Source organism: Miscanthus floridulus, chromosome 14, assembly GCF_019320115.1.
Source record: "Miscanthus floridulus cultivar M001 chromosome 14, ASM1932011v1, whole genome shotgun sequence".
Taxonomy (NCBI): domain Eukaryota; kingdom Viridiplantae; phylum Streptophyta; class Magnoliopsida; order Poales; family Poaceae; genus Miscanthus; species Miscanthus floridulus.
In genome coordinates this window covers 14,633,231-14,657,846 of record NC_089593.1, presented here as the reverse complement: position 1 = coordinate 14,657,846, position 24,616 = coordinate 14,633,231, and the positions used below count along the sequence as shown (strand labels likewise).

General features: G+C 46.2%; 2 pseudogenes; both read right to left on the bottom strand.

Moving 5' to 3' along the window:
- Positions 1-200: 200 nt before the first annotated feature.
- On the bottom strand, positions 201-23,136 carry LOC136504656 (ABC transporter G family member 41-like; annotated as a pseudogene).
- LOC136505578 (uncharacterized) lies at positions 7,433-8,602 on the bottom strand (annotated as a pseudogene).
- Positions 23,137-24,616: the final 1,480 nt, after the last annotated feature.

Below are 24,616 nucleotides of genomic sequence, written 5' to 3'. Positions count from 1 at the left end.
AATAAAACCAAATAAGTAATATAATTTTCTAAATTGATGCACATACATTGCACTTCTTTTTGTTATTTAGTATTGTAACTTTTTATCTTAAAAAAATTATGCTTAGAACTACATGGAACATCTTCTTTCATTATACCAAATGTTAAATTATAGTTCACAAGTATGATTTGGAAACTAATAAAGTCCATCTAGCTTTCTATGAAAATAATACTCCTCTCCAGCACATTTGCAGAAATAAAGATAAGAATATTTTGAGGAATTAAATAGGAGCAATACAATTTGTATATTAGGTGTGCCACATAATACATTCCGTTCTGGATCTGCTGCATGTTACTCAACTGCTTGTTACAAACACAAACTAATAATTAGCATTGTACCACATATGTAACGTACACAAGACTAACCTCTAGTATTGGAGCAAATAGAAACATAGTTTTTGTAAATACGTGTGCAGAAATTCATGCTACACTATGCAAACATTATTTTGCTTTCGATTATTTACTGATCTATCTCCTTTGGAAATTTAGTTTTGAAATGTTGTAACCGAATAGAGTGGCAAAGAAGATGGGGAAGGCCGCCAGAACTACAGCTGCTAGGGGTAGCAATTCATGTCGAAAACCAAAGTAGTCTCTAAGAAATGTTGTGACAGATTTGGTCTCCCCGAATACTTCAATCTTCTTGTGGTCCTCATACCCAAACTGGGTGGTGAAGAGTACATTGAGTGTCCATGACATGGGGGACATGTAGTACAACCATAGCCACCATTTTGGTATTTGCTGCAACAAATGCACCAGCAAGCTAGTATAAATTACCCAACATCAATACAAACTTAGTAGTATATGTACATAAGTACTTTCCTTCAGTCTATTGTTCATCTAATTTCTAAGCTAATGCATACATGTAGCTTTACTAAATCCTTGACTGAAGGTGACATGAAACCAAAAAATTATGTGCAATAGAAAGTGGAAAATTTGCCACTATTGCCCTCGGAGGCAAACCCAATGATACAATGGATGACAAATTTGCAAACATCGACAAATGGAATAGAGCAAACTATGCCAGTAAGTGGGTGGAAGGACTTACTGGAGCAGGAACAATGTAGCCAGCCATGAGATCTTGTATGTTGTAGAACAGATATGTTAATATGGACGCCACTTGGATGTTTGGGGGTGAGTGTAGAATAATAGAGAGATTAGGGGAAACACCACACACCCAACGTGTGGGGGGGTGACCTTCATATATATGGTCAATATGGCTGAGTGTACATGCAATACATGGCAGGTGCTAATCACACTAAATATAGACTTGCCTAATATACACTTGCCTAATGTACATATCTATCACTCGCCCTCAGTCGAAGCGTCAGGATTTCGGATGCAGAGACTGGACCGAAAATCCTCAAACAGCTGAATCGGCAAACCCTTTGTCATGATATCAGCGAACTGATACTTGGACGGCACATGGAGAACGCGAACCTCGCCGAGAGCCACCTTCTCACGGACGAAGTGGATGTCGATCTCAATGTGCTTGGTACGGCGGTGGTGGACCGGGTTGGCTGTCATATAGACAGCGCTGACGTTGTCACAGTAGACAACTATGGCGACCTTCAAGGGAACGTGAAGTTCCTGAAGAAGTTGTTGAAGCCAACAGCACTCTGCGACCACATGAGCCACAGCTCGGTACTCAGCCTCCGCACTGGACCGGGACACCGTGGTTTGCCGTTTGGACGACCAAGATACCAGGCTATCGCCGAGGAAGACGCAGAAGCCTGATGTGGAGCGGCGGGAGTCTGGGCACCCTGCCCAGTCAGCGTCGGAGTATGCAATCAATTTGTCGACAGGCCCAGTGTCGATGTGGAGGCCAGCCGACAGCGTGCCCTTCACGTACCGAAGGATGCGCTTGATCAGCGCGAGGTGAGCTTCGCGCGAGTCATGCATGAAGAGGCACACCTGCTGCACAGCGTACGCCAGGTCGGGGCGAGTGAGCGTCAAGTACTGGAGAGAGCCGGCGAGACTCCGGTACGTGGTGGGGTCGGCGACGGGAGTGCCCTTCGAGGCAGAGAGCTTGGCACGAGAGTCAACGGGTGTCGACGTGGAGTGACACTCGGCCATGCCTGCCTTCTGAAGAAGGTCCACCGCGTACTGCCGCTGGCTGAGGAAGAGCCCATTGGAGGAGCGAGTGACTGAGATCCCCAGGAAGTGATGTAGCTCCCCAAGGTCCGTCATGGCGAACTCAGAGTGAAGTCGGTCGATGATTCGGCGGAGCAGAGCGTCCGAGCAAGCCGTGAGGACGATGTCGTTGACGTACAATAGCAAGTAGGCACTGGTACCGCCCTCAGTGAAGACGAAGAGGGAGGTGTCGGTGGCAGAGGCGATGAAGCCGAGCTGTCGAACGTACGTGGCGAAACGCTGGTGCCATGCCCGAGGGGCCTGCTTGAGGCCGTAGAGGGAGCGCTGAAGGAGACAGACGCCGTCGGGATGCGCCGGGTCGACGAAGCCGGGGGGCTGTTGACAGTAGACCGTCTCATGCAGGTGACCGTGAAGAAAGGCATTCTTCACGTCCAGCTGGTGGATAGGCCACCGACGATAGAGAGATTAGGGGAAACACCACACACCCAACGTGGGGGGGGGGGGTTGACCTTCATATATATGGCCAATATGGCTGAGTGTACATGCAATACATGGCAGGTGCTAATCACACTAAATATAGACTTGCCTAATATACACTTGCCTAATGTACATATCTATCAGTGAGTGACACCGTCATCATTCCAAGATAGACGTAGTAGAGCAGTGTACAAAACATGGTATACAAAAATCAGAAGAACTTTGTTGCTTCCCATGCGTAACCTATCATTGGGTAAGCTCTCAACACGAACAACACTGTTTGCATAAGCACATAAGGAATCTCCATAGCGACCTACTTGGGGAAAATATAAAATGAAGTTAAAGTCTTCAAATATTAATAAATGCTAACTCCATTTCTAAACATTATTGCCACGAGCTCCAAAACTAGATAATTAATAAGCCTCCTTATGTAAGTGGTTTGTATCGAGTCTATTTACCTGTGTAAAGGAGTAAGCCCAAGGAGAGTACATTCCTGCAAACCTTTCTCTGCACATGACAGATCGCTCAATGGAGATGAATGGCATCACCGATTGGCAGTTGTTGATGCCAGCAAATAGAGTGGTGGCAAACATGCATCCCAATATATTGAATAGACCTTGTTGGTCATTTCTACACACACAAAAGTATTAACAAATCATAAATTAAGAAAATATAATTAAGAGATATGGGGTGTCATTTTGCTCAAAGTGATGGTTTATATACATGCGGTTTATGTTTCCTTGCTGCGAGTATAATGCCCCGAAGGTAATGCTGGTGGCTGTTATGAACACAATCCTCACCAAGTTGTAGGAAGGGGTTCTCCAATATGATAAATATTGCTTCCAAATGCAAGCTTTGAACTGCTCCCAAAACTTTTGTGGATACAGTGTTGGGAAATGGAGGTTGCTTGTACCCAAAGGTGGTATGCTCAAACGTCTTACGAGTTCATCTTTATCCCTTCAATCCCCAATAGATTATTATTAGTACAAATCCTATGCTAAATTTAATTCCTAATGAATAAGAGAGGACTCGTGCAAAAATAGTTCCTTCCTAATAAAATTGCTTTTGTGATCCATGAATTTTATTTTGTTAAGTATTGTGGATGCACAATGCCTCTAAACTTGTTTTTGCATATTGTATTTTGTAATAATGTTATTAAAATGTTTGTTAGTGACGTACACATGCATGGTTTTTAACTAATTATGATGTTTTTTCAAAGCTTACTTATACATTGACGAGTCCCTGTAAACTTGTGCAAAATCGACTCCTAGTTGAGCTTCCAAAGATGTTGATGTAACTTCCAGCATCCATGTTGATGGGTTGTAGTTGTCCTTGATCTTGGGTACCCCAGGTATTGCCTAGAAAGAAATAGAGGGAATACTTCCACAAGTATGTTAGCCTATGGAACACATTCTACTCAATGATAAATATAGGCCATTGTCATCTTTAACTAAAACTGAATGTAGGTTTACAATGAGTAGATTATACTGGTGATTCTTGAACTCGGCACAATGCCACTAGATCAATCAGGACAAGTGAGAGAGTAGCTGTTGACCAGATAGTTTTGGACCCTAGGTGAACCACTTAAAAAGCTTAGGGGGTTTGAAACCACAATTCAAAGTTTAGGGATGTAGCTAGTTTGTGTACTTTACTCTTTATGTCTCTCATGAATATAGAAAGTCTATTCCATGTGTTATGTACAATGGAAATCATGAGGACTCTATAAGTAAAAAACACATGTCAATGTATTTGAAAATATTCAAAATAAATGGAGACCATTATGAAGCCTATTTTGCATGCGATGTAAAATGACTTGCATTAATTTAAGTCATAATATTTCCCTAAAAAAAATTTAAATCATAATATAAACTATACATTTATACACACAAATTGAGCTTTCTTTTAGTTACCTGGAAATATTGGAGGAGCGTACACGAACGGTGACCAAGCGGCCTAGCATAGATCAACTGTCCACCCCTTTTCATCAGCATCAGCTAAATATGAATTTTACAGGCTAATTAGCAATACGTGACAAGATTTAAAAAGAAACCATATGAATAAATTAGATTAAATAACTATTTTTCTTTGGAAATCACATGATTAATTTTACTCTTAACATCTCAAACACTTAGACCATAAGAAGGTTGAAGCAAGTTTTGTATTGAATGTAGTTTTTGGTTCTTTAGGTAGATAATTAATATCTGGATAAATTTTAGTTTCTAGGGACTGTATTGTTGGGAGTTCCATCTGAGCTTGCATGAATTTGTTGTTGGAAGACGAAACTTTGGAAGGTATCTTCCTATTATTTTTTATTTACCTCTCTTTTTATTCTTGACAAAGGGTACATAAATGGTATTACCTCATCAAATGCCTCAAATATTTCGATACTTGGTTGGTGAATAGTGCACACAACTGTTCGACCTGTGTCTGCCACGTTCTTCACTGCACGCATGACAATAGCAGCGTCCCTTGCATCCAAGCCTGATGTTGGCTCATCCATGAATATGATTGAAGGATTGGATACAAGCTCAACTGCAATTGTGAGACGCTTCCGTTGCTCTGTAGATAATTCATTTATCCCTGGTATTCCAACCAAAGCATCTCTTATTTTGTCCAACTCAATTGTTTCAAGAACTTGATTGACAAATTCCTGCAAGAGAAAATAATAGTAGTTACCTTGCAGTTCTTTGTATTTTTTCTTGTACCTAAGGTACAATTATTATGAAATACAATACCCTTTTTATCTATGACATATCTTCAATTATAACTCACATCTCGTGTTTTGGAGTCGATTTCTGTCGGAAGGCGCAAGCAGGCTGAATATGCAACCGACTCTCCCACTGTGATTTGTGGGGAGTGAATATTAGTTTGTTCACAGTAACCTGATATTCTAGCAAAAGTTTGCTGAACTTTTGGATAACCTCCTACTCTTATATCTCCTTCAATGACACCACCAGTTTTCCTCCTAGCAAGAACATCAAGCAATGTTGTTTTCCCTGCCCCAGTAACCCCATGAGTGCTGAAAGGACTCCTGGTTGGAAGGCTCCTGTGATGTTGTGGAGTAGTTGAAGTTTTCTCTCCATGTGAACCTTGCTCCCTCATTTCCTGTGATAATAGATATTTTTTTATTGGTCAACAAATGTTCCTAATTCCTTTTTTGCTAGTAGGTTTCATTTTTTTCTCTTTGTTTACTTCACTGAAAAGCACAAGTGTCTGCCATGCCCATGTGATGGTCTATCAAGCGTGGCTTTCTTTGACTAGAGTAACTATATCTTGACTTTTAAGAGTATGGTAATTACCACAGGTGTGTCCACATAGTAGTTCACATCCTGAAATGATATTGCAAGGGGCACGAAAGGCAATACCACCCTTCCTGCAAATTTGATTATTGAAAGTGAGTTCCATTTCACTAACAATCTGAACTGTATTTGGTTCCACACTGTAGAATTAAGACTAACCAATCCTAGGTGTAGAAGAATTTTCTTCTGGCTTATGTATCCCATCTTTAGTGCCCGTAGATGTACTCTGGTCTCTTCTATTAAATTTGGTAAGCTTATCATGAGAAATAATAGCTTTAGAAGTTCCTGGAGCTGAGAATGAGGTACATGGGAGGTTAGAGAAATTTATGCTCTGTATGTTTGAAGTATTCATCATATGCTTTCATAAACTTTACAATTCAATCATATTTGAGAATTATAAGTTGGCAAAGAATTCAAAGAAAATTTCAACAATAATGCACTTAACTTTCTAATAGTCAACCCAATAGCAAAACCTATATTGAATAACAAAATAAACCCAATCAATGCTCCAATTGAAATCCAGTAGAAGTAGCTAGAGAAGTTCAACCCTATGTCTATTAATATCCTCCTTCCAAGTGACACACTAGATACTATGAACTATCTGATGGATAAGTCTCGTGTGTGGCTGGTCTTTGTGGGGCTATGATGCTCACATGGTCATGGTTCTTGTGGCTGTTTTTCTATTTTTAGGACAGCATCTTAGACTAGAGGACAGCATCTTAGAGGACAGCATCTTAGACTAGAGGACAACATCTTAGCTAGGACAGCATATTAGCATCTTAGACTAGCATCTTAGACTAGCATCTTGGCATATGCTTGGTTGGCTAGCAGCCTATAAATATGTAACCCCAACCCCTCAGGTTGGTATGGCATTTATGTGAGCTTGTGTGAGAAATAGACAATAAAATTGCCCCAACTCCTAGTGTCATCCTCTCTCGATGAGAGTAAGAATTCTCCTACTACCAAGAGTGAGAATTCAGCGAGTAACAACTGGTATCAGAGCCGTATTATCCTGTAGCTTGAGCATCTCTTGCTCATCTTCTCTCCCAGCCCCACAACAGCCCCAGCTGTTGGCGGCAGCAGCTCCTCCGACCGCTCCTGTTCACTCCTCTCCTAGTTCGTCTGAAGCAGCCCTCTCCCCACGCAGCAGCCCCCCGGTAGCGCGTCATGTCCGCAGGGCAGTCTCAGCGCTCGGTCGCCTCGAGCACGCGGCGTCGGCAGGAGGCCGAACTTGCCGCGGCAGAGGAACGCGAGCGAGCGGTGGCAGAGACCGCTGCGGTGGCGGCAAGGGCGTCGAGGCTGGCAGCGGCGGAGCTGGCAGCAGCCAGAGCGGAGGCGGAGGCAGCGACGGCGGCGAATGCAGCGCGTGCGGCGGCAGCGGAGGTCGAGGCTCTGCACGGCAGCATCGGTAGCTCCATTTCCGTTGACGACACCGTCGACACGGACCTCGAGCTGCTTGGGAGGGAGGCAGCGCAAGCGCGGGCGGCGCAATGGGTAGCCGCGCACGTCCACGAGCGTGGCGGTAGCCTAGACAGGTGTGGACGCGCCGGCGGCGCTCCTGGAGGAGGCGCGCACGGCGGTGGCGCTCCTGGGGCAGCCACGCGCGCCCACGAGCGCGGCGACAGCCCAGACAGGCGCGGACACGTCGGTGGCGCTCCTGGAGGAGGCGCGCACAGCGGCGGCACTCCTGGAGGAGGCGCGCATGGCAATGGTGGCGGACGGGTCGATGGGGAGCGCGGCCTTCACAGGCAGCGTGGCTCTCTCTCCCCGGATCGGTATCGACGGGTCGATGGAGAGCGCGGCCTTCACAAGCAGCGTGGCTCTCTCTCCCCGGATTGGTACCATGGTTACCACGGGCTCCAGGCTGTTGTCAGGGACGTCGGTCCCAGCGGTGGGTGGCCTACCCTCACCAAGACCAACTACGTCGAGTGGGCTGCGGTGATGAGGGTAAAGCTCCAAGTGCGGCACATGTGGGAGGCAGTCCGGTATGGCGACGTCGACTACGACCTAGATCGATGGGCGCTGGATGCTCTTATTGCTGCAGTCCCGCTTGAGATGCAGTTCTCGCTTACCAGCAAGCGGACTGCCAAGGAGGCTTGGGACGCCATCGCTGCGGCACGCATCGGCAGCGACCGCGCCCGCAAGTCCACACTGCAGGCACTTCGCAAGGAGTGGGAGAACCTGGCCTTCAAGCTAGGTGAGGACGTTGATGACTTTGCTCTCCGTCTCAACACTCTGTTGCAGAAGATGGTGCAGTTCGGCGATGACACTTACGGCGAGGAGAGAGCTGTCGAAAAGCTCTTCCGCTGTGTCCCCGAGAAGTACAAGCAGATGGCTCGCTCGATCGAGTCTCTGCTGGATCTCTCCACGATGTCGATCGAGGAGGCGATAGGTCGCCTCAAGGTCGTCGATAGTGATGAGCCACAGTCCCTCTCGGGGCCCATCACCACTGGCGGGAAGCTCCTCCTCACTCGGGAGCAATGGCTTGCCAGCCAAGGTGACCGGAGGAAGGGGGAGCCTTCTTCCACGACAGGCGACCGCAAGCGTGGCAAGCCACGCAAGGCGCGCAGAGACGCCCAGGCCAAGGCACGAGGACGTGCCGAGAGTGATGCCCGCGGAGGCGCCCAGGGTGGCGCCATCGGCAGGCACAAGCCGGCACGAGACGACGCCTGCCGCAATTGCGGCCAGCTTGGCCATTGGGCCAAGGACTGTCGACAGCCACGACACGGCCAGGCCCACATCGCACAGGCGGAGGAGGAGGAGCCAGCTCTATTCATGGCACATGCCAGCATCGAGCTACCTCCAGCGGCACTGGCCGCAGCGGCTCTCCTCCACCTTGATGAGCCAAAAGCACACGCCCTCCTCGGCGATAGCTCCGGCAACGACAAGACTGACGGGTGGTGCCTCGACATCGGCGCCACCCATCACATGACCGGTCGACGGGAGTTCTTTACCGAGCTTGACTCTAGCGTCCGAGGCTCCGTCAAGTTTGGGGATGCCTTCGGCGTGGAGATCAAGGGCGTTGGCTCCATCATCTTCACCGCCGTGTCTGGTGAGCACAGGCTGCTCACCGGAGTCTACTACATCCCCGCGTTGAGGAACTCCATCATTAGCTTGGGACAGCTGGATGAGAACGGTTCACACGTGGTGGTTGAGGACGGAGTCATGAGGATTTGGGATCATCGTCGTCGCCTTCTTGCCAAGGTATCCAGAAGCGCAAATCGACTCTACGTCCTTAACGTGCAGGTGGCACAACCCCTCTGTCTCGCTACTCGTCGGGACGACAAGGCATGGCAGTGGCACGAGCGTTTCGGGCACCTTCACTTTGAGGCCCTGAAGCGGCTCAGTGCCACAGAGATGGTGCGAGGCCTGCCGTGCCTCAACCATGTGGAGCAGCTCTGCGACATCTGTGTGTTGACGAAGCAGAGGCGACTCCCTTTTCCCCAGCAGGCGAGCTTTCGAGCCAAGGAGAGGCTCGAGCTCGTGCACGGGGACTTGTGTGGCCCGGTGACACCGGCCACACTGGGAGGACGACGCTACTTCCTGCTGCTCGTCGACGACCTCTCCCGCTACATGTGGGTGATGGTCCTCGGCAGCAAGGGAGAGGCTGCGGACGCCATCAGACGCGCACAGGCTGCTGCAGAGGCGGAGTGCGGCCGCAAGCTGCGCATGCTGCGCACCGACAACGGCGGCGAATTCACGGCGGCTGAATTCGCGTCGTACTGCGCTGACGAGGGCATTCAGTGCCACTACTCCGCGCCGTACAGCCCGTAGCAGAACGGCGTCATCGAGCGGTGCAACCAGATGGTTGTGGGGATGGCTCGGGCCCTCCTCAAGCAGAGGGGGATGCCGGCTGTCTTCTGGGGAGAGGCGGTGGTGACGGCCGTCTACATCCTCAACCGCTCACCTACCAAGGCGCTCGACGGCAGGACGCCGTACGAGGCTTGGCATGGGCGCAAGCCGGTGGTCTCCCACTTGTGGGTCTTCGGCTGCCTTGCGTTCGCCAAGGAGCTTGGCCACATCAGCAAGCTCGACGACAGGAGCACTCCGGGAGTGTTCATCGGCTACGCGGAGGGCTCGAAGGCCTACTGCATCCTCGACCCGAAGACACAGCGTGTGCGCATGGCGCGCGACGTTGTGTTCGACAAAGGGCGAGGATGGGCGTGGGACAAGGCAGTGGACGACGGCTCGGCTCCGACGTATGACGACTTCACTGTCGAGTACGTCCACTTCGAGGGAGCTGGGGGAGTAGGCAGTTCTTCTTCGGCGAGCGCGTCTACCCTAGTCTCCGAGCCTCCACCGACCCTAGCACCTGCTACTCCGACAGCACCACGCTCTCCAGCCAGGACCTCGGCTACGATGAGCTCTTCGTCGGCTCCACCACAGCCGGCAACGCCACGCACTCCAGCACCGACAGGCACCACTCTGGGCACGTCTACTCCACCACCAGCTCATGTCGAGCACGGCCCGGTTGAGCTCGCTACTCCGCTCTCTCACGATGAGGAGCGCGTCGACACGTACCACGACGGCGAGCCGTTGCGGTACCGTACGGTGGAGAACCTTCTCGGCGACCAGCCGGTGCCGGGACCGGTGCCTCATGACCTGGAGGCGCAGTTGCACCTTGCATGTGACGACGGCGAGCCTCGGTCGTTTGCAGAGGCCGAGAGACACGCGGCATGGCGCGCTGCGATGCAGTTGGAGATGGATGCGGTTGAGAAGAACCGCACCTGGGAGCTTGCTGACCTTCCTCGTGGTCACCGCGCGATCACCCTTAAGTGGGTGTACAAGTTGAAGAGGGATGAAGCCAGCGCCATCGTCAAGCACAAGGCTCGCTTGGTGGCACGAGGTTTCGTGCAGCAGGAGGGGGTCGACTTCGATGACGCCTTTGCTCCCGTGGCACGGATGGAGTCCGTGTGACTCCTCCTTGCGCTAGCTGCCTAGGAGGGCTGGCGTGTTCATCACATGGACGTCAAGTCGGCGTTCCTTAACGGCGACTTGAAGGAGGAGGTCTACGTGCACCAGCCACCGGGATTTGCGATCCCCAGCAAGGAGGGCAAGGTGCTCCGCCTGCGCAAGGCCCTCTATGGCTTGCGGTAGGCACCGAGGGCGTGGAATGCCAAGCTGGATTCCATGCTAAAGGGGATGGGCTTCGAGCAAAGCCCGCATGAGGCGGCCATCTACCGACGGGGCAATGGAGGTAATGCCCTGCTGGTGGGTGTCTACGTCGACGACTTGGTGATCACCGGCACCAAGGATGCGGAGGTGGCGACATTCAAGGAAGAGATGAAGGCCACCTTCTAGATGAGTGACCTGGGGCCTCTCTCCTTCTACCTGGGAATCGAGGTACACCAGGATGACTCTGGGATCATGCTTTGACAGACCGCCTACGCCAAGCGCGTCATTGAGCTAGCCGGGCTCACCGACTGCAACCCAGCTCTCACTCCGATAGAGGAGAGGCTGAAGCTGAGCCGCGATAGCACGACGGAGGAGGTGGACGCTATGCAGTACCGGCATCTTGTGGGGAGCCTTCGCTACCTCGCCCACACACGGCCGGACTTGGCATTCTCCGTCGGCTACGTTAGTCGGTTCATGCAGCGACCGACGACGGAGCACCAGCAAGCTGTGAAGAGGATCATCCGCTACGTTGCGGGGACTCTCGACCACGGCCTCTACTACCCGAGGTGCCCTGGGGCGGCACACTTCGTCGGGTACAGCGACAGCGACCACGTCGGCGACATCGACACCAGCAAGAGCACGAGCGGGATCCTCTTCTTCCTCAGCAAGTGCCTCGTTAGCTGGTAGTCGGTCAAGCAGTAGGTGGTGGCCCTGTCCAGCTGTGAGGCTGAGTACATAGCGGCCTCCACCGCTTTGACTCAGGCGCTCTGGCTCGCTCGACTGCTTGGTGATCTCCTCGGCAGAGACACTAGAGCGGTGGAGCTCAGGGTGGACAGCAAGTCCGCTCTGGCCCTAGCAAAGAACCCCGTGTTCCACGAACGTAGCAAGCACATCCGGGTGAGGTACCACTTCATCCGAGGCTGTTTGGAGGAAGGGAGCATCAAGGCGAGCTACATCAACACCAAGGACCAGCTTGTGGACCTGCTCACCAAGCCCCTTGGGAGGATCAAGTTCCTTGAGCTCTGCTCCAGGACCGGGATGGTTCAACTCTCCCATAAGACGACGCACAAGACTTAGGGGGAGAATGATGGATAAGTCTCATGTGTGGCTGGTCTTTGTGGGGCTATGATGCTCACATGGTCATGGTCCTTGTGGCTGTTTTTCTGTTTTTAGGACAGCATCTTAGACTAGAGGACAACATCTTAGAGGACAGCATCTTAGACTAGAGGACATCATCTTAGCTAGGACAACATATTAGCATCTTAGACTAGCATCTTAGACTAGCATCTTGGCATATGCTTGGTTGGCTAGCAGCCTATAAATATGTAACCCCAACCCCTCAGGTTGGTATGGCATTTGTGTGAGCTTGTATGAGAAATAGACAAGAAAATTGCCCCAACTCCTAGTGTCATCCTCTCTCGATGAGAGTAAGAATTCTCCTACTACCAAGAGTGAGAATTCAGCGAGTAACACTATCAACAATGAAAAAGTTAGTACTATGTCAGTGATGAAAAATTGCATATTAAATATCTTTTGTTATATATTTTGCATTACGTCTACAAGAATCAGTTAAAAGGGGGAAATACGTTTGATTTACAACTTTACAAATATGACCTGAAAATTAGAATTGGGATAGCCAATGATCTCTGTAATTGCTTCTAATTCTATAAGCCAATACTAGGATATCCTTGCTTGTATAACTCACTTATTACATGGTTTCAAACTAGTTGATCCTCAATCACACACCTTTGCCTGAACCCTAGCCATTGCCACCATCTCCATGGCCGGCAACCCTCCTAACAATGTGTCTTCGCACTCCCCTACCGTGGAAGTGTAGACTGATTTGAGATAGGCAAGGATCTCTATGATTGGTAATAATTGTATAAGCCAACACTAGGATATCTTTTCTATATAAACATGTACCATGTACTCCCATAATCAATCTACTAATTCCGCATGTATACCTTGCTTACAAGTTTTGCTAACAAGGTAGTAAACTGAATTAAAAAACTACAAATATTGCATAAGAAAATACGTCATGCTTCTAAAGATCAAGGGAGATGATTTTATTATGGAGTGCACAATTATCAATACATATATTAATGTCAAAGTTTACCTTTAGCCATCTTGGTGCTAAGAACTCAGTTTCAGTTAACCCTATCTCAGCGTACAATAATGGAGAAAGCCAAAATCCTCATTTTAGCTAGTTAGGCATGGTTGCTGTAGAAGTTTGACACAAAAATATGTTAGAAATTTGTGTTTAAATAGTCGAAGGCCAATATCTTGCTTGAATTATGAATTCATGAAAGCATAGGAATGTCTTACGATGAGGAATGATGAAACCCCCAAATAGAAGGACGAGTAGAAGTAACATTGTACCACCCACTATACTAGCTACCATTGTTTGGCAGTAAGAGGCGACACATCTATCCATTGATAACGCTCCAGTGTGGATTAGGAAGAGGACAAGAAGGTGACGTAAGAACCTGCGCATACAAATGGTGTGTGTTAGAACATCTAAAGCTATAAATGAATCTATTCTGTTTTAGCAATAGCAGTAACTGAATCTTAGAAACCTAGAGCTAGATAAGGCCTAAGGGGAACTTATATATATAATTGACCTCAACAGATGAGGTCACTAAAAAAATTAGTTAAAGAATCTACTACCCACACATCTTTTGGCTAGACTACTAGGGAAAATGCGCATATACATGAGATGCGTGGTTTACCACTTTATTAGAAAAGCCTATGCACATAAAATGCGCTGACACACACAAGCATTATAACCAAAGTTGACAACAGAAATGTGATGCGATTAAATTAGTCATAACAAAATTGTAATTCCTACCTGGATGCCTCGGGAGCATAGCCAATGAGGAAGTAAGATAGTGATGTCCAAGCTATTGACACAACTAAAGAGACAGGAACCTTTAGGATAAAAGCTGGTACTGCATAAACCCATGCAGGATAGAAGTAGTAATCTCTTTGTTGGTAGAAGACTGAAAGTCTGAACCGCCATGGAAATCTCAGGGAATCCATTCACCATTAGCATGAGGAGTGCATAGAAGAGTGAACCCATGTAATAGTTGGCACGAACTCTATCAATACCCATATGTGTGCGGAAAAATACCGTCCCAGTAATAGTAGCAATTACTGCAAGCTGCAGTAATTGTGCACTATTAATTGCTAGTGGTCACACTAAGACAAATGTAAAATTGTTTCTTAGTTCATGTCAACTGTAAGACATACTTTTCACGTAACAACGTAGTTAAGTTCGTTCATATAAGCACGAGATAATGTAAATTCTTAAATGTCAAATTGTGCAGGAAGTGCATAAGATTGTGTACAGGTTCTCAATGTGCTATCTTTTTTGCAATGGGGGCTCAGTGTAAATTTATCTATGTTCCAACATCCAACATTCAACTTTCTGAGTACACAGAACAAGCTAGGTACTATAGATTTGGTTAAATCCATATACTAAGTCTTTGTGCATGTATGTGACCGCCTACATCTATCGTGTTTTTTAAAATGAAGTTTTACTTCAATTAATATCCATGTTCCTTGAATAGTGATCCCTTGACTGTTGGGAGGGTTGAGGATATACAGTAGTAATTAAGGCTTGATTTCAAAATCCACTGTAGTAAAATAAATTTATAAATATATTTGTTTCTTCATACATAGACATATTACACAATGTTACTTATAAGTTTTTATGTCTCTATAGAGGGTTTATCTTGCTTAAGTGGAAGAATCTCTCCACTTGCATGGTGGATCATGTTTGTATCACCTTTTTTGTTGAGTGTGTGTGTGAGAGAGAGTGTGTGTGCGCGCATGTGTGTGCATGCGTGTGTGTATGCCCGTGTGTGCGTGTGTGCATGCGTGACAAAAAGCTCGTTGAACTGGCTCGATGGCTCATTTCAGAAGTGCTCAGATTAAAGTCATTTTTCTTTTAAAATAAAATTGATTTGATTTTAAATGAATTTCGATTTTGGCGTGGCTCGTTAAGCTAGGTTTGAAGTTAAATCTCAAACAATTCAGGAGACTATGATAAATAAGATTATGTCAATTTCGAAGAAAACTCAAAAGAAGAGTTATTGGCTTGTTATCCACCCCCTACCAGCGTGGGCGCGTGTGTCTGTGTGCGTGTGCGTACGCGTGTGTCTGTGTGTGCATGTGCGTGTGCGTGCGAGTGTGTGTGTGTGTTTGTGCGTGGGAGAGAGAAGCCTAGAAATTCCCTTTCCAAGATACATCTTATACTTTTTTTGTCTATAGCCAAATTGAACTACAAATAATGTGTGAATTTCATGTGACCATCAATATTTAGCTACATGTGTTCATGTGGAACTATAAAATTAGGCGATTAGTCTTTATATTCTTCAACAATACTAAATTTGTATGTTCAACAATTTGTATTTATAAATAATATTTTTCTACAAAAGACCATTTCTATGTGACTTACCTGCATAGCTTTTGTTATGTAGAGGAACGCATTCCGTTTCATGAGGAGAAGCTCTCTTGAGAAACATGCTTTGAGGAGTTCCCACTTGGATAGCGAGTAGATACTATAGGACAAGGCATTTTTACCATTTGATTTGTTATAAGGCTTTGAATGAAATCTCCCCAGCAAGGCTCTGACCAATTTGAGACACTCTAAACTTGTCACAGAACTGGTCAATGGTAACAAAATTGTATGTTTCTCCTTTGTGGCTCCAATATTGTTGTTGGTCCTTTTTTTTATAAGACCTATATATAAGTATGGAAGAATAAGAATTTTTAGCTTCTGATGAAGTTAATCAATTACCCTAATATATAGTTTACTATATACTCGATTATTGCTTCATATGTGTAGTTGTTAATCATTTTCATGACCATGCCACAAACTATTGATATTACTCCTTTGTATGTTACACAAATAGTTAAACTTGGGACATGTGTCCAGATAAATAGTTATTAAGAGCACTATGTCAACCTAAATGTCTAGTTTAGCTATTATGCATATTGCAGAAAATGATATGCAGTAGACAAAGTTTGAGATTCAAGGTTGGCCTTGTGTATTACTGCATAAACAAGATGATTTTGTTGGAGTTTAGAAAAGCTATAGAGATTCATGTTGTTTCCTTAGTGAAGATTATCAGTATATGGCCAATCCTCTAAAACAAATGACAGAGCACAAGATTTTGGTGGTTATGATCAGAGGTCAAAACCCAACTGTCCTTTGTAGGAAGTACAAACAAAGATACTTAGTACCTTCCATATACTGCTCGTTTTGTTCTAGTGGGAGACATTTTTGTTAAATGCATTATGACATGCCCCAACAAATGTTATGAACAAGTAATGATATAAGAAATGTAATAGAAACTACAAATTCTGTTGTTGCTTGTTTTACATAACCAATTTTGTATTTACCTCTTGGAGAAAGTCAGCAACCCCTTTCCTATCAGGGCACTTGAATCCACATGATTCAAAGAAACTCACAATGCGACTCTTAGATCCATGGTATACAATTTTTCCTTCAGCCATCAAGATAATATCATCAAAAAGCTCATACGTCTCTGGTGCTGGTTGAAGAAGTGAGACTAGTATGGTAGACTCTGAGATATGAGCCAACTGTTGGAGGCAAGAAATAATTTGAAATGTTGTGGAGCTAATCAATGCGACTCTTAGATCCATGGTATACAATATTTCCTTCAGCCATCAAGATAATATCATCAAAAAGCTCATACGGCTCTGGTGCTGGTTGAAGAAGTGAGACTAGTATGGTAGACTCTGAGATATGAGCCAACTGTTTTTCCTTCAGCCATCAAGATAATATCATCAAAAAGCTCATACGTCTCTGGTGCTGGTTGAAGAAGTGAGACTAGTATGGTAGACTCTGAGATATGAGCCAACTGTTGGAGGCAAGAAATAATTTGAAATGTTGTGGAGCTATCCAACCCAGTTGATATTTCATCCATGAGGAGGGCTTTTGAGGGTCCTACTATCATTTCTCCTGTAAGACAGAATCTTCAGCAAGGGAACAAGCACCCATAATTGAATCAACTAAATTTAGCTACCTAGCTAGACAAACTGAGCTTAGGCTTACATAAAAATAGATATTGTTGGAATGTGATCTCGGTACAACCAACATGTTAACTTGGTACACAAGTAATTAGTCCACAAAAAGAGTGTCTACTTATTAGTTAAGTTTGTGCCATGACTAGCGGCAACCATAAGTCCTTTTTGGATTGGCCCCAGTCCTACAGTGCTATAAATAAGAGGGAACTTGCCACAAACCTAATGATATTAAACCCAGAACTTATCTATTAGACACTGGAGGGAGGGTCTCGGAAGCACGGTCTGTACGTGCAGAAGGCCAATGCTTCTCAACATCACCAACGAAGGGCATCAAAGCCCTAAGCTGTGAACGGAACAGTTATGATACACCTACATCAACTCCTACATCGATTCCAAAGGCACCAATGGTATCTATGTGCTTTGGTTAGTACCCTAAACAACAATTAATTAATAAGTTAGTGATCATGTTAGGCTAAGTTTAAGATCCTGATCATGTTCAATTACATGTCCATGTTAAGGTCAAACAACAGATACACATACGTCTTTCCTTCTTAGGTCCCCTTTAGAACGCGGGATTTTTTTTCCTTGAATCCTGCATTTTCCTATGAAATTGAATTGATTCTTAAGTTTAAGATCCTGATCATGGTCAAACAACAGATACACATACGTCTCTACAGAATTATAGTTGGGATGATAATTTTTTATTTTAATAAAAAACTAATATTTTAAAAAGAGAACGTCACAAACTGATTTTTTAGGAACTAGCCATTTTAATCACGCCAGAGACCATGGCATGACTTTTCATTATAGTCACGCCGTATGCACTGGCATGACTAACTAGCCATGCTGGTGTGTCTAGAGAATACTTTACACGTGAGAGCTGAGTCGCGCCTAGGCATTTGGCGTGACTAACAACTGAGTCAAGCCAAAGTGGATAACATGACACAGTTCAGTCACCCCCACCCCAGCACCATTGGTGTGACCACATTTCCATCCATTAGCTTTCGTAGCTCTTGTACGTGTTTTGATTTTTTTTTTATTTTTCTGTCAATCTAAAACAAAGTATTTATATATCTTTAAGTTTTGTTTTCAAATTTTTAAATAGGTGTTACAAAATGAGCATGGCCCATTTTATTTGTATCTTGCATCGTACCACTTTTAGTTTTGAAATTAAAATCTTCCCGTGATGTTATATTTGAGTCTTAGGTTAAGCTATTTTGCCTCAAAATGGACTCCAAAAATCCAGAAAAATATCTAAATTTGGTTCGGAAAGTAGTTTTTTGTAATGGAATTTATTAGCATACGTGTTTAGATGAAATCCAAAGTTTCTTAACAAAGTACATGCTCAAAATTAAGTTCTAATTTGGAACAAAATTTAAAAGCATTTGAAACAAATCTAAATAGACTTGTACGGATACATGTGGACCAACTATTTCACTTTCTGTTTAAATATCCTTTTTTTTCTTTCCTTGATGCCTAAGGCGCTGTGGGTTCTATTGCAGCCCCTTCGCCCAGGGACGGAGCTCAGGGACTTTGTGCCGGGCCAGAGCCCAGCGGCACGGGAGATGAGTTCGCGGTCTGTTTTGTTTAAGGGTCACGACAATGATCCTTCCGTATGTTCACCTACGAAAACCTTGTTACAACTTCTCCTTCTTCACAATAATTAGAAAACAAGACTTTTTCTGTCTATTGAGATTTTCGTAGGACAATGGAATCGTTTGTGGCTTTTGGTCTTTATAGGACAAGGTCATCACGTAGAAAAATGCCCCAACTCCTACTTGATCTATATCAAAAAGGTTGGTGCATGTCACCGCGTTGCAAATCTACGGGGCTTAAGCGATGGCCATTAGTAAGCCGTGTGTACTATAGGCGGTGCAGAGCTGTAGGGCTGGACTAAAAGCTTAAAGCTTGCAAGCTGACTCGGCTTGCTTGTAACTTAGCTTGGCTCGACTCGACTCGACTCTGACTCAGACGAAACATTTAATATGTCAAGAATTAGTTTTTTTACTCGAAACTGAGAGAAAACCATTGAGTAACATCATAGGTCAGGCACGAAGTTGAGCTCTACAGCTAGGACTAGATCACGAGTCAGCTTGGTCTGGCTCGGCTTGGCTCAGTTCTCGTTGCCTTGTTATCCAAACAAGCTAGCTCGGCTTGTTAATTAAATGAGCAAAAAAAGTTGTGTTGGCTCGGCTCATTAGGCTCGTGAGCTAGACACTAAAATATTCTATATAGATATATACAATCACAACCACTTAACAACTTAACCGATGACTGAGCAGGGTGGGTGCGCGTGCAGCCGCGCGCTGGCTGCTGTCTCGTTGAAGCTTGGCTAGGATCCCAGGATTAATTAATGTCAGGGAATATAGTCGCTGCAAGATGGAAGGAGCATTGTCACAGATTGCAGTCAGGTTGTCGCTTTGGCTGCACCAGCGAAGACACGATGGTGGCGGCAAGGAAACCCTAGAGGTTGATTCATTTCTCTCTTGGAGGTACGATGCGAGCATTTTATTGAGATAGGTGTGTGTGACTTAGATTCAACGGGGGGTTCTATTGGCAATTGAATTGTTCCTACATTATTGCAAATTTGGTCTCTAAACTTGACAGTATTAGGGCAGTCCCAATAAAAAAAACTAGTAGTTTCTATAACATAGGATACCGCACAAAAAAAGTACTGCTTTCCAACCCATGGTTTCTATGAGTAATCATTATTTTCTCTTTCTTTCTCCCAACTATATCTTCTTTCTCCAATGGGAGTGCGGCACGAGCCCGCTAGAAACTGGTGGTTTCTTCCCAATGGCGATTTCATGGTTTCTTGGTGCATTGGGTCAAGAGAAGACCTGATTTCTTCATGAGGAAACCATTTCTACGATTTTTGCTCTCTTTCTTCATTAATTACGTTGTCATGTCAACGTTTTGCCTACGTGGCAAGTCATTTAATGAGGATAGAAACCATCATCAATATACCATTGGGACTGCCCTCACGAGCTGGCTCGAGCTAACAACTTAGTTTTTAAAACGAGTAAAAAAATGATGCTTGGCTTATTAAAAGTTTCACTCAGTCGAGCTTAGCCGAGCCGAGTTATGAGCAAGCCCAAGTAGCTTGCATTGCGAGCTCCGAGCTTTTGGTCCAGCCCTACAGCTCAACACCGACCACAACACACAGTGGCTTACCAATGGCCATCACTTAAGCCCTATAGCTTTACAACGCGGTGACATGCATGCTCCAACCTTTCTGATACAGATCAAGTAGGAGTTAGGGCATGTCTGTAGGATGATCTTGTCCTATAAAGATCAAAGCCATAGACTATTTCAGTTGCCTTATAACTAAGACGTATTTAAGTGGCGATAACTCAGTAGACAACAAAAAGTCTTGTTTTCTAATTATGGGGATATTTATACGGCAAGTGAAATCATCGGCGACCACATGCCAAGTCTAGTCAAGTTCGTGTCAAATGCTTTTAAATTTTGTTTCGAATTAAAACTTAATGTTGAGCATGTGCTTTGTTAAGAAACTTTGGATTTCATCTAAACACGTATGCTGATAAATTCAATTACGAAAAACTACTTTCTGATTCATAAATTTAGATAATTTTGTTTGGATCGTTGGAGCCATTTTGAGGCTAAACAGCTTTAATCTAAGACTCAAATATATCATTACGAGAAGAATTTTAGTTTCAAAACTAAGAAAGGATTGGTGCCAAATACAAATAAAATGGGTCGTGTTTATTTTGTAACACCTACTTAAAATTTAGAAAAAAAAATAGAGATACATAATTTCTTTGTTTTGGATTGAGAAAAGAAAAATTAAATAATGTGGTCACCCTAGTGGTGCTGGCGTGACTGAACTCTGTGTCATGTCATTCACAGTGGCGTGACTAGTTGTTCAGTCATGCCAAATGCCTTCGTGCGACTCAGCTTCGTTCACGTTAGTTGCTCCTGTAAAGTGTTCTCTAGATGCACCAACATGGCTAGTTTGTCACATCAGTGCATATGGTGTGACTATAGCAACGAGTCGTGCTACGGCATTTGGCGAGATTAAAGAGGCTAGTTATTCTGTGGAATCACCAGTGGTAAGTCTCCTCTTCTCACCGCCTGAAATACCCCTTCTCATTCACAACCGGAAACAGTGACTTTGCCGTGTGCCTCAGCCACTTGGCAAAGACCAAAAAACACTCGGCAAAAGATTTGCCGAGTGTAATACTTGGCAAACAGCACACGCCATCTACAGTGCCAGCAAACGTCTCTTTGCCGAGTGTTTTCTATTGGGCACTCGGCGAATATTTTACCGAGAGCTGAAACCGACGCTCGGCGAAAAAAGTAACGCGACGGCGCGGAGACGGTCACGGCACGTTTGCCGAGTGTTCCGGACCTGACACTCGGCAAACCTGAATTCTTTGCCGAGTGTCCAATATCTGACACTCGGCAAACATACCTTCTTTGCCGAGTGTCAAATCCCGGGTACTCAGCAAACCTGCCATCTTTACCGAGTGTCAAATCTCCCACCATTATGTCATCACATACGTCAAGTCCCATAATCTGTCAATTGAGGAAGAGCTTATTCATATATACGGTGGGCCACCAACACCAAGAGCATGCATGTGTCCTCAGGCGACAATTGTACTGTACGTCTATAGTAGTACCTTCATAATGTAGTCTGTTTGCATGCTCAGCTCCTTTCTAAACCTTCCACAGATATCGCCTATGAAATTAAGATACAATAATGCCCGTTAGGATTGGAGTAGAATCTGTGCAGATGCATGCATGATTTGCTTGTTAGAGTTAGACAATGAAAAAGGAGAGGACTGTACTTAATAAACAATATACAAAATGATGTGGACACTTGGAAAAACATGCATGCATGATAAACTAGCGTTTTAATTACCTTCATGTAAGTGTCGACATCAGGGTCAGGGGTAATCCCGGCCTCCTTTTCCCTTCGAATCACCTCCTTCATGATCTCTGACAAAGATTTATACAGTGGTAGTGAGAGTGACTGTTTCTCCGTTAATTTGATTTGGACAGTTACCTGCTCTGTTGCCAACGCCTTGGAATCTTGCAGAGAAGTCTATAGTCTCTCTGACAGTCATCTCAGGGACATGAAGTTCGTACTGGTCGATGTAAGCCGCCGTCTTCTCCGGAACGAAGCCATTCAGCTCCACGCCATTGTACTCTATCTCTCCTGTCACCTTGAGACCGGTGGCGTTGAGCTTCCCTGCGAGCGCCTTGAGTAGTACGTAGTGGGGGTCCCAGGAGGAGCGTCAGCCTGGACGGCTTGACGACGCTGCTGACGCCGTGGAGGATGCGCACCCTGGCCTCTTGCTGGCCGTTGAGGCCCAGCATGGTGCTCACCACTTGATGGAATCAATGGACGACGTAATGGACGCCGCAGAAGAGAGAGAAAGGAGAGAGCTGGGCCGGCCGGGCGCTGATGGAAAGAACACGTACAGACAGGTTGGAGACGACGGCGTTCCAGATGGTGGGGAGCGGCTTCCCATGCACTGCCTGGCACTCGGCCTCGACTTGGACGTCGCGCCAGCGCACCTCCACCTTGGGCGGGCGGACGCCAACGCGGTCCATCCTCTGCCGCCGCTGCTTGCGGAGCAGGCGGAGGTTGTCCCGGTGGATGTTGGCAACGAGGGTGTCCACCACCGTGCGCCGCTCCGCCGCACCCAGCGTGCGCACGTCCACGACCTGCCGCTGGTCCGCCGCATGGAGCTGCAGCGAGGTGTGGAGCCTGTCCATGGTGGGCAGCCTCTCGACGGCCGCCCACCTCAGCTCGACCTCGACGTCCTTCTCCTGCTCGTTGCGGGAGAAGGAGAGGGAGCGGGACAGGCTCTCCCTGAAGCTGGCCTCCGCAGCCCGCCACGACAACGACGGCGGTAACGGTAGCTGATGTGCTGCTGCGCTACTGATTCCTTGTCGATCTCCAGCGGCTCTTGGTTTCCATCCTCTTCCGGTGGCGACGACAGCACATGATTTTGCTCATCGTCACGACCATCCAGCTGCTGCTGGCGCTCCTCGCAATCGCCGGCGTCTTGATGATCCATCACAATCCGCATGCGCGCGCCGCCCTCCCTCCTACTACTAGTTGTCGTCGTCCAGCACTTGCTGGTGTCTTGTCTCCTACTTAAAGTATGTAGGAGTAGCAGCCATGTTGACTTGGGCATACAGATACAGCTGCAGGCATGTTGATTTGACTTGGGCAAACAGATACAGCTGCAGGCATGGGTTACCGAATGGCATCGATGTACAGGTGCAGGTCTGGATGCTGTTGGGGCTCCAAACTCAACTGCCCTACATGGCAATGGCATATTGCTGACTTGCTGTACAGGTGCAGGGCACAGACAGCTTACCGAATTCAATCATGCACATACAGTGTATATGGAGCTGTCTAACTTCGGATGTGGTTGTTTCAGCGGCTGCTGAGGAGGCAGCGAAACATTTGCAGGAAATTTCAACATGGAACAAGAAGAACACACGAATTGCGAACCATCTGATGTAAACCGTTCATTGCCTTTTTGTTTGCTATATAAGTGGCCCCGGTACGTTGGTAATGCCGGCCGCTTGGATTTGCTAAAACAGCTGATACATTTGACTTGGGCTAGCACTAATATACCGCCAAATCAGTTGGTAGTAGGTTGTCAGCAGCTCAACTCCCTCACTGTCTCCTTTTTTTTCTCAATCGAGCATATAGCCCGTTTTTCATTAAGAGGAAGTAGAGGTAGTTAAACAGTTACAACAACAGCCCAAGATTACCAAGACCCCAAGCACCCGATACAAGAAAAAGCAAGAAAACAGCAAGAAAGACGGAAGGGAGAAGACCCTTCACCATAGATCTAACCGACGGAACCTAGAAATGATGAAGCCTCTGCTGATGCTGATGACCCAGAGCACTTGGCCCAAGCCAGCTGCGACACGGCCCAAGGGGAACAGAAGGCCCAACCCGGCGGTGCTCGGTCCCGAGTGGTGTGCGTGGGTGATATATATGTAATGAGAGAGAGAGAGAGAGAGAGAGAGAGAGAGAGAGAGAGAGAGAGAGAGAGAGAGAGAGAGACAATAAGAAATTTGTAAACTCTAAACTCTATCAAGCACTCCTCTTAGATTCCTCCCCTATTGTTCTTCCTTCTCCCCCCAAGTTGCTCCTCCCCCAACTCCTTGCTAACATCTGGTATCGGACTACCCGGTCCTGGATCCCGATCTGCCCCATGAGCACTTCACCCGCCTCCAACGTGCTCAGTAGTGGGGCAGCCTTCTTAGAGAAGATTTAATTAGAAAAGCGGAGCGAGAGCGACTAGGTAGGAAGTCTAACGTTGAGATCTCTCCCTTCTCCCTCCGGGTTCCTTGGTTTGATAGGTGATCCTAGCATTTTCAGTCAGCCAATCAAAGACTGCCTACTTGTTCTATGGAGGATCATAAGCTGCGCCAACAATGCTTTGATATAAGGAAGGATTTATTAAGGGAATCCTGGATAACTGAAGATTTGTTTTAAGTGGAGTGTTCATAGGTTTGGCTGTGAGCATGTTTGCCTTCTTAAGTAGA